The following is an 8,195-nucleotide window of genomic DNA, read 5'->3' on the forward strand; positions in this document are numbered from 1 at the left end:
GGGGTGGGAAAGCGTATATCACAAATTACTGGTTGTTTTGTCTCCCGCTGGAAGCTCCGTGAAGCTGCTTTCTCATACCCCCTGTTTGCTGGTCTCTGATAGGGGTCCAAGATGGTGGATCCTTGCTGCGTTAGCTGGTAGGGGACCTCTGCATGAATCTCTCGTCACTCTCCATTCTCTGTCAGTTTTCTCACTCTATTTGGTGGTTGGCAGAGTTCTTTATCTCTTCATTTGATGTTTTAGGGTTTCAGGATTGTTGTTTTCTCTGTTTGGCTTAGTTTTTCGGATCTTTGCTGTGGAGGGACGGCGTGGTGCCTCTGCCTAGAGGGCCATTTTGCCAGAAGTCTCTCTCTACTATTTTATTGCTGTCCAATACCAAGGAACTTAAGTGGAACTTCCAGAAACTTCCCATTGTCCGTTTCAGCATCTTGAAGGACTCAAAATCTTTTGCATCCCTATTCTACTTCAAAATCTGATTATTTTCATTGTCAAACCCCCAAAGTATAAAAGTCTATCTTTTTATTTTTATTTTTATTGTACTTTAGATGAAGGTATACAGAACAAACCAACCTCTTATCAAACAGTTAGTACACACATTGTTCCGTGACATTGGATACCAACCCCATGACATGTCAACACTCCTCTTGACCTTATTACCAGGTTTCCTGTCCCCTCCTGTCTTCTCATCCTTGCCCCTGGGCTGGTGTGCCCCTTTAGTCTCATTTTGTTTTATGGGACTATCTAATCTTTTTCTGAAGGGTGAACCTCAGGAATGACTTCATTACTGAGCTAAATGGTTGTCTGGGGGCCATACTCCCAGGGTTTCTCCAGTCTCTGTCAGGCCAGTAAGTCTGGTCTTTTTTTTTGAGTTTGAATTTTGTTCTAGAATTTTCTCCTCCTTTGTCCTGGACCCTCTATTGTGATCCCTGTCAGAGCAGTCAGTGGTGGTAGCCAGGCACCATCTAGTTGTGCTGAACTCAATCAGGTGGAGGCTGTGGTAGTTGTGGTCTATTAGTCCTTTGGATTAATCTTCCCCTTGTGTTAAAAATCTATCTTTTATGTTTTTGCTCTAATTCCACTTTTCTAAAGTTATTATTCCATAATAGAAAATCACATTCTCCCATATATGGCAGGTTTTGTGCGTGTGTGGGTGTGTGTGACAGAGAAGAGAGAAAGAGAAATTGAGAGAATCTTTACCACAAAGCTATGAAATAGGTATTAATAGCCTGTGTTACAAGGCTCAGGAAGGCCAAGCAGCATGCTGGTGAGGACGCAGTGGTAAGTGGCAGCTCCAAGCTGCTGTCCCAGACCCCGCCCTGCACTGCTCCTCAGATACCACCAGTGCCTCCATCCCCACTGCTCCATCCCAGAAAATGGCCCAGCCGAAGTGATAGCTCATCAAAAACAGGGCTCATGAAGCTCACCTCTAATTTCCCACAAAGGGATAAATCTTCAAAACAGGCCGTAATTAAGTTTCCAGCAGCATAAACGTTCCTTACACTGGGTTTCAAAAACACAATAGCAGCCAAATGGCAGCTCTGTAAGCAAGCAGAAGAACAAAGTGTAATTTCACAATTTAGACTTCACTTTCTACACTTCTCAAGTAGCTTCCTGGGAGGGTCTGTGCATTATGCGGGTGGCTGGTACTAACACGTGCTGGCACTTTATGGTCTCCGAGCTGTGCGGAGAGCCTGCGAGGCTGCTGGGTAATTCCCCCTCCTTGGCTAATTGCTGCAAACTTCCTACTTGCTGTGACAGATGACAAAACTCCCAAAGAAACTTCTCATGGCTGTATTTGTCCATATCAAGGGAAATTAAAATACCCACATTTACACGCTCTGAAGCTCTGAGGCTTCATTTGCATATTTTATTGATTCCCACACACTCATGGTTTTCTGTTCAAGAAGGAAACTGCATCACTCTGTCAGCACTTACCTGCATAGCCATGTGAGCACTTAGACTGGTTTGGAAACCCTTGGGAGGTGAAATAACATTGCGAGACCCTGAGAATATTGTTCATTTTATAGCTTTCTCTACAGCCTTAATAGTTGCTAGACTCAAAATTTGCCCAGTAAAATCAGTCTTACAATCATAATCATTCAGCAGTGAAGAGTTCCCCTACACAATTTTTTTTTTTTTTTTCAGATCTGAAAATTCCCTCACAAGCGTTAGAAAACTCAACCAGAGGAAAAGACCAGGAGAGTTTATTCATTTTCTTGGGCTTATTGCCTGACCTTTTTAGGTAGGCAGTTTCTGAACAGGGCTTAGGTAGATGAGGATAAATATATGTCTGTACACATACACACGTGCATGTGTGTGGGTCTATGTGTCACTCTATATAATTATTTTCACTTAATTTATTAGGAAGAAGAGAACTACCACCCTCCTTTGATATCCTTGTCTAGCTTTGGAAGTCCTTTATTGCATAAGTCAGGACTCAAGGACACATAGGGACGGGTGATAGGAAATTCAGTTCAAATTAGTTTAAGCAACAATAAAAGAGAAAGTTGAATTTATTTATCTCATTTAGCTGCAAAGTCCAAACAAAGATAAAGCTTCAGGCATGGCTAGATCCAGGGGAACATACACTATTTCATCAGCGCTTGGTCTCTCCTGCTCCATCTATTAGTGCTGATTTCATTCTCAGCCAGACATTCTATACCTGTGGCCCCAAGCAGATCCAAGCTTATAATTTACCAGTTTAGCAGCCCCAGTGAAAAGAGAGCCTCTTTATTAATAGTTTCAATAGTCTTGGGATTGATTCTTACTGGACAAATTCGGTCCATGTGTTCATCTCTGAACCAATGACTGTGACCAGGGTGATGGAACGTGACATGAGGCCAGGCCTGAGGCAGGTGCCCACCCTTAGAGATTGGAATGGGGTCAATACCGTTTGTACCATGTGACCTGAGAATGGCAGAGGGATGGTTTCCCAGGGCAAGATACAAGTTCTACCACCAGAAGGGAGGATGGATGCTGGGTAGGCAAACTTTACAAATGTCCATTGCATTTATAGACCCATAAAGATAGATTTGAAGATTATTTTTGTTTTCTCTGCTTTAGTCCCACTATTCTCCATAATATTAGTCTTAATAAAATAGAAATCTTATTAAAAGGAGAAATCATTAGGCTTACCTCTCCACTTAACCAATCCTACCCTTTTACCTCGTGTATAGACTAGATTACTATTCAAAAATGTTTGCTGCGTTAAAAAAATTGCATAGAACTAAATACACACATACACACAAATGAGTGCATGCAAAACTGGTGACATCTGAAGAAGGTTGGTGGATTGTATCAATGTCAGTTTCCTGGTTGTGATATTGTACTATGTTACCACGGGGAGAAACTGGGGAAAGGTATACAGGATCTCTTTGTATTTTTTCTTACAATGCCTGTAAATCTACAATTATCTCAAAATAAAAACATTTAAAAAATGTTGTTGCCCTTTCCTGGAGAAATTCACGTTTCCCAACCTCATTGATGGCAGGCTTGGTCACATAACTTGCTTTGGCCAATGAGATAGGAGCAACAACACTTCTGAGCAGAGATTTTAGAGCAAGGACCTGGCTCCCCACATTCTCATTTCCTGCTGCCATGATGACTGGTAATTTTGCAGACAGAGGGGGCTGGGCCAGTCAGACTGAGTATCGGAGAGGAGCACAACCAGCCCGCAATGGACGTGTAGTGCAAACCAGAAAGCAATCTTTGCTACTACGAACCATTGAGATTTGAGGGTCATTTGTTACTGCAGCATAACCTAAAACATTGCTTGCCTAGCTGCTTCAGAATCATCAGGGGCACTTGGTAGAACACAGATTTTTGAGCCCTGCCCCAGAGATTCCTACTCAGCACTTTCATGGTTGGCCTGAGAATTTGCATTTCTAAACAAATATTAGGGTGATGTTGGTGCTACTCCTCCGGGGACAACATTTTGAGTAGCATGTCCTAGCCTGTCTTGACTGATATACCTTCTTTGATTCTCCAGTGCTTCTCCAGTCTTCCCTTGAACATTCCCAAGTTGTTCATGTTCCTCCTATCGCAAAGCCCAGAACTCGGCCTAAAACAGTGCCTGACACAATGAATTTGTTGAATAAATAAATGGCCCAGTGTTCTTGACAGGGCCTTATCTATCAGCTTGAGTGGAAAAACCATCCTTTTAGCCTTACTATCCCAGTAAAATAAATGCTGGTGATCTTTAAAAAGTATGCATACTTTTTTTCTTGATTACAAAATAAGTAAATGTTTATTGTAGAATGTTTTATTATTAAACATGAAAATAAAAATCAAACCATAATCCAACCATCCAGGGGAGGCTACTATTACAACTTTCGTACTTATTCTTCCTGTTAACAACCTACAATATGCAGATGACACAACCTTGCTTGTTGAAAGTGAAGGGGCTTGAAGCACTTACTGACGAAGATTAAAGACCACAGCCTTCAGTACAGATAAACTCAACATAAAGAAAACAAAACTCCTCACAACTGGACCAGTAAGCAACATCATGGTAAATGGGGAAAATATTGACGTTGCTGAGGATTTCATTTTACTTGGATCCACAATCAACACCCATGGAAGCAGCAGTGAAGAAATCAAAAGAGGCGTTGCATTGGGCAAATTTGCTGCAAAAGACGTCCTTAAAGTGTTAAAAAGCAAAGATGTCACTTTGAGTACTAAGGTGCATCTGACCCAGTATATGGTGTTTTTAATCGTCTCATATGCATGTGAAAGTTGGACAATGAATAAGGAAGACCGAAGAAGAATTGAGGCCTTTGAATTATGGTGTTGGCGAAGAATATTGACTATACCATGGACTGCCAAAGGAATGAACAAATCTATCTTGGAAGAAGTTACAGCCAGAATGCTCCTTAGAAGCAAGGATGGTGAGACTATGTTTCACATAGTTTGGACGTGTTATCAGGAGGGCTCAGTCCTTGGAGAAGGACATCATGCTTGGTAAAGTAGAGGGTTAGCGAAAATGAGCAAGACCCTCAGTGAGATGGATTGACACAGTGGCTGCAACAATGGGCTCAAGCATAAACAATGATTGTGAGGATGGCGCAGGACTGGGCAGTGTTTCGTTCTGTTGTACATGGGGTTGCTATGCGTCGGAATGACTCGACAGCACCTGACAACAACTTCCTGTTTTTGGTATATACAAAAACCCAAACCAAATCCTTTGCCATTGAGTCGATTCCGACTCATAGTGACCCTATAGGACAGAGTAGAAACTGCCCGATATGGTTTTCAAGGAGCAGCTGGTGGATTTGAACTGCTGACCTTTTGGTTGGCAGCCAAGTTCTTAACCATTGTGCCACCAGAGTATATATAGTTATGTGATATTGGGATCATACAATACCTTTCAAGAAAAAATTGAAGTTGTCAAAGATTTCATTCTACTTGGATCAACAATCAATATTTATAGAAGCAGCAGTTGAGAAATTAAATGACTTATTGCATTGCACAAATCTGCTGCAAAAGACCTCTTCAAACTTTTAAAAAGCAAAGATGTCACTTTGATGACTGAGGTGAGGCTGACCTAAGCCATAGTCTTTTCAATCTCCTCATATGCATGAATAATAAAGACAGAAGAAGAATTGATGCATTTGAATTATGGTGTTGGTGAAGAATATTAAATGTACTGTGTACTTTCAGAAGAACAAACAAATCAGTCTTAGAAGAATGCAACCAGAATGATCCTTAGATGTGAGGGTAGACCATTCATGATAAAAAACTCTCAACAAAATCGGAATAGAAGGGAAATTCCTCAACATAATAAAGGGCATTTATACAAAGCCAAAAGCCAACATCATCCTAAATGGAGAGAGTTTGAAAGCATTCCCCTTGAGAACGGGAACCTGACAAGGATACCCTTTATAACCACTCTTATTCAACATTGTGCTGGAGGTCCTAGCCAGAGCAGTTAGGCTAGAAAAAGAAATAGAGGGCATCCAAATTGGTAGGAAAAAAGTAAAAGTATCTCTATTTGCAGATAATATGATCTTATACACAGAAAACCCCAAAGAATCCACAAGAAAACTACTGGAACTAATAGACGATTTCGGCAGAGTATCAGGATACAAGATAAACATACAAAAATCAGTTGGATTCCTCTACACCAAAAAAGAGAACTTCGGAGAGGAAATCACCAAATCAATATCATTTACAATAGCTTCCAAGAAGATCAAATATTTAGGAATAAATCTAACCAGAGACATAAAAGACCTATACAATGAAAACTACAAGGCAGTACTGCAAGAAACCAAAAGAGACCTGCAAAAGTGGAAAAACATACCTTGCCCATGAATAGGAAGACTCAAAGTTGTGAAAATGTCATTTCTACCCAAAGTGATCTACAGATGCAATCTTGATCCAAATTCCAATGGCATTTTTTAATGACATGGAGAAACAAATCACCAACTTCATTTGGAAAGGGAAGAGGCCCCAGATAAGTAAAGCATTACTCAAGAAGAAGAACAAAGTGGGAGGCCTCACACTCCCTGATTTTAGAAACTATTATACCACCACGGTAGTCAAAACAGCCTGGTACTGGTACAACAACACAAAGAATGTTTTCTTCTGTGTTTAAACTTTTTCTTGAGTTCTTATAATAGTCTTCTTATGCCATATTTGTCCTTTTGTGACTGACTAAATTCACTCAGCGTAATGCCTTCCAGATTCCTCTATGTTATGTTTCATGGATTAATCGTTGTTCTTTATCATTCTGTAGTATTCCATCGTGTGGATATACCATAATTTGTTTATCCATTCATCTGTTGAGGCATCTAGGTTGTTTCCATCTTTTTGCTATCATGAACAGTGTTGCAACGAACATGGGTGTGCATATATCTAGACCAATGGAACAGAATTGAGAATCTAGACATAAATCCATCCACCTATGAACGGCTGATATGTGACAAAAGCCCAAAGTCCATTAATTGGGGAAAAGACAGTCTCTTTAACAAATGGTGCTGGCATAACTGGATATCCATCTGCAAAAAACTGAAACAAGACCCATACCTCACACTATGCACAAAAACTAACTCAAAATGGATCAAAGTCCTAAATATAAAATTAAAAACGATAAAGATCATGGAAGAAAAAATAGGGACAACGCTAAGAGCCCTAACATATGGCATAAACACAATATGAATCATAAGTAACAATGCACAAACACCAGAAGAGAAACTAGATAACTGGGAGCTCCTAAAAATCAAACACTTATGCGCATCCAAAGACTTCACCAAAGGAGTAAAGAGACAACCTACAGACTGGGAAAAAATTTTTGGCGACAACAAATCTGATCAGCATCTAATCTCTAAAATCTGCAAGATACTGCAAAATCTCAACAACAAAAAGATAAATAACCCAATTAAAAAATGGGCAAAGGATATGAATTAAGCACTTCACCAAAGAAGACATTCAGGCGACTAACTGACACATGAAGAAATGCTCACGATCATTAGTCATTAGAGAAATGCAAATCAAAACTACAGTGAAATACCATCTCACCCCAACAAGGCTAGCATTAATCCAAAAAACACAAAATAATAAATGTTGGAGAGGTTGTGGAGAGACTAGAACACCTATACACTGTTGGTGGGAATGTAAAATGGTACAACCACTTTGGAAATAGATTTAAAAAGCTACAAATAGAAGTACCATATGATCCAGCAATTCCACTCTTTGGAATATATCCTAGAGATATAAGAGCCATCACGCGAATGGATATATGCACACCCATGTTCATTGCAGCACTGTTCACGATAGCAAAAAGATGGAAACAACCTAGGTGCCCATCAACAGATGAATGGGTAAACAAATTATGGTATATCCACACAATGGAATACTGCGCAATGATAAAGAACGATGATGAAGCTGTGAAACATCTTATAACATGGAGGAATCTGGAAGGCCTTACGCTGAGTGAATTTAGTCAGTCACAAAAGGACAAATATTGTATAAGACCGCTATTGTAAGAACTCAAGAAAAGGTTTAAACACAGAAGAAAACATTCTTTGATGGTTACGAGGGTCGGGAGGTAGGGAGAGGGTTATTCACTAACTAGATAGTGGACAAGAATTAGCTTAGGTGAAGGAAAGGACAACACACACTACAGGGGAAGTCAGCACAACTGGACTAAACCAAAGCTAAGAAGTATCCTGAATACAACCAAACACTTTGAGGGACAG

The sequence above is a fragment of the Trichechus manatus genome, unplaced genomic scaffold (assembly GCF_000243295.1).
Source record: "Trichechus manatus latirostris isolate Lorelei unplaced genomic scaffold, TriManLat1.0 scaffold00059, whole genome shotgun sequence".
Taxonomy (NCBI): Eukaryota; Metazoa; Chordata; class Mammalia; order Sirenia; family Trichechidae; genus Trichechus; species Trichechus manatus.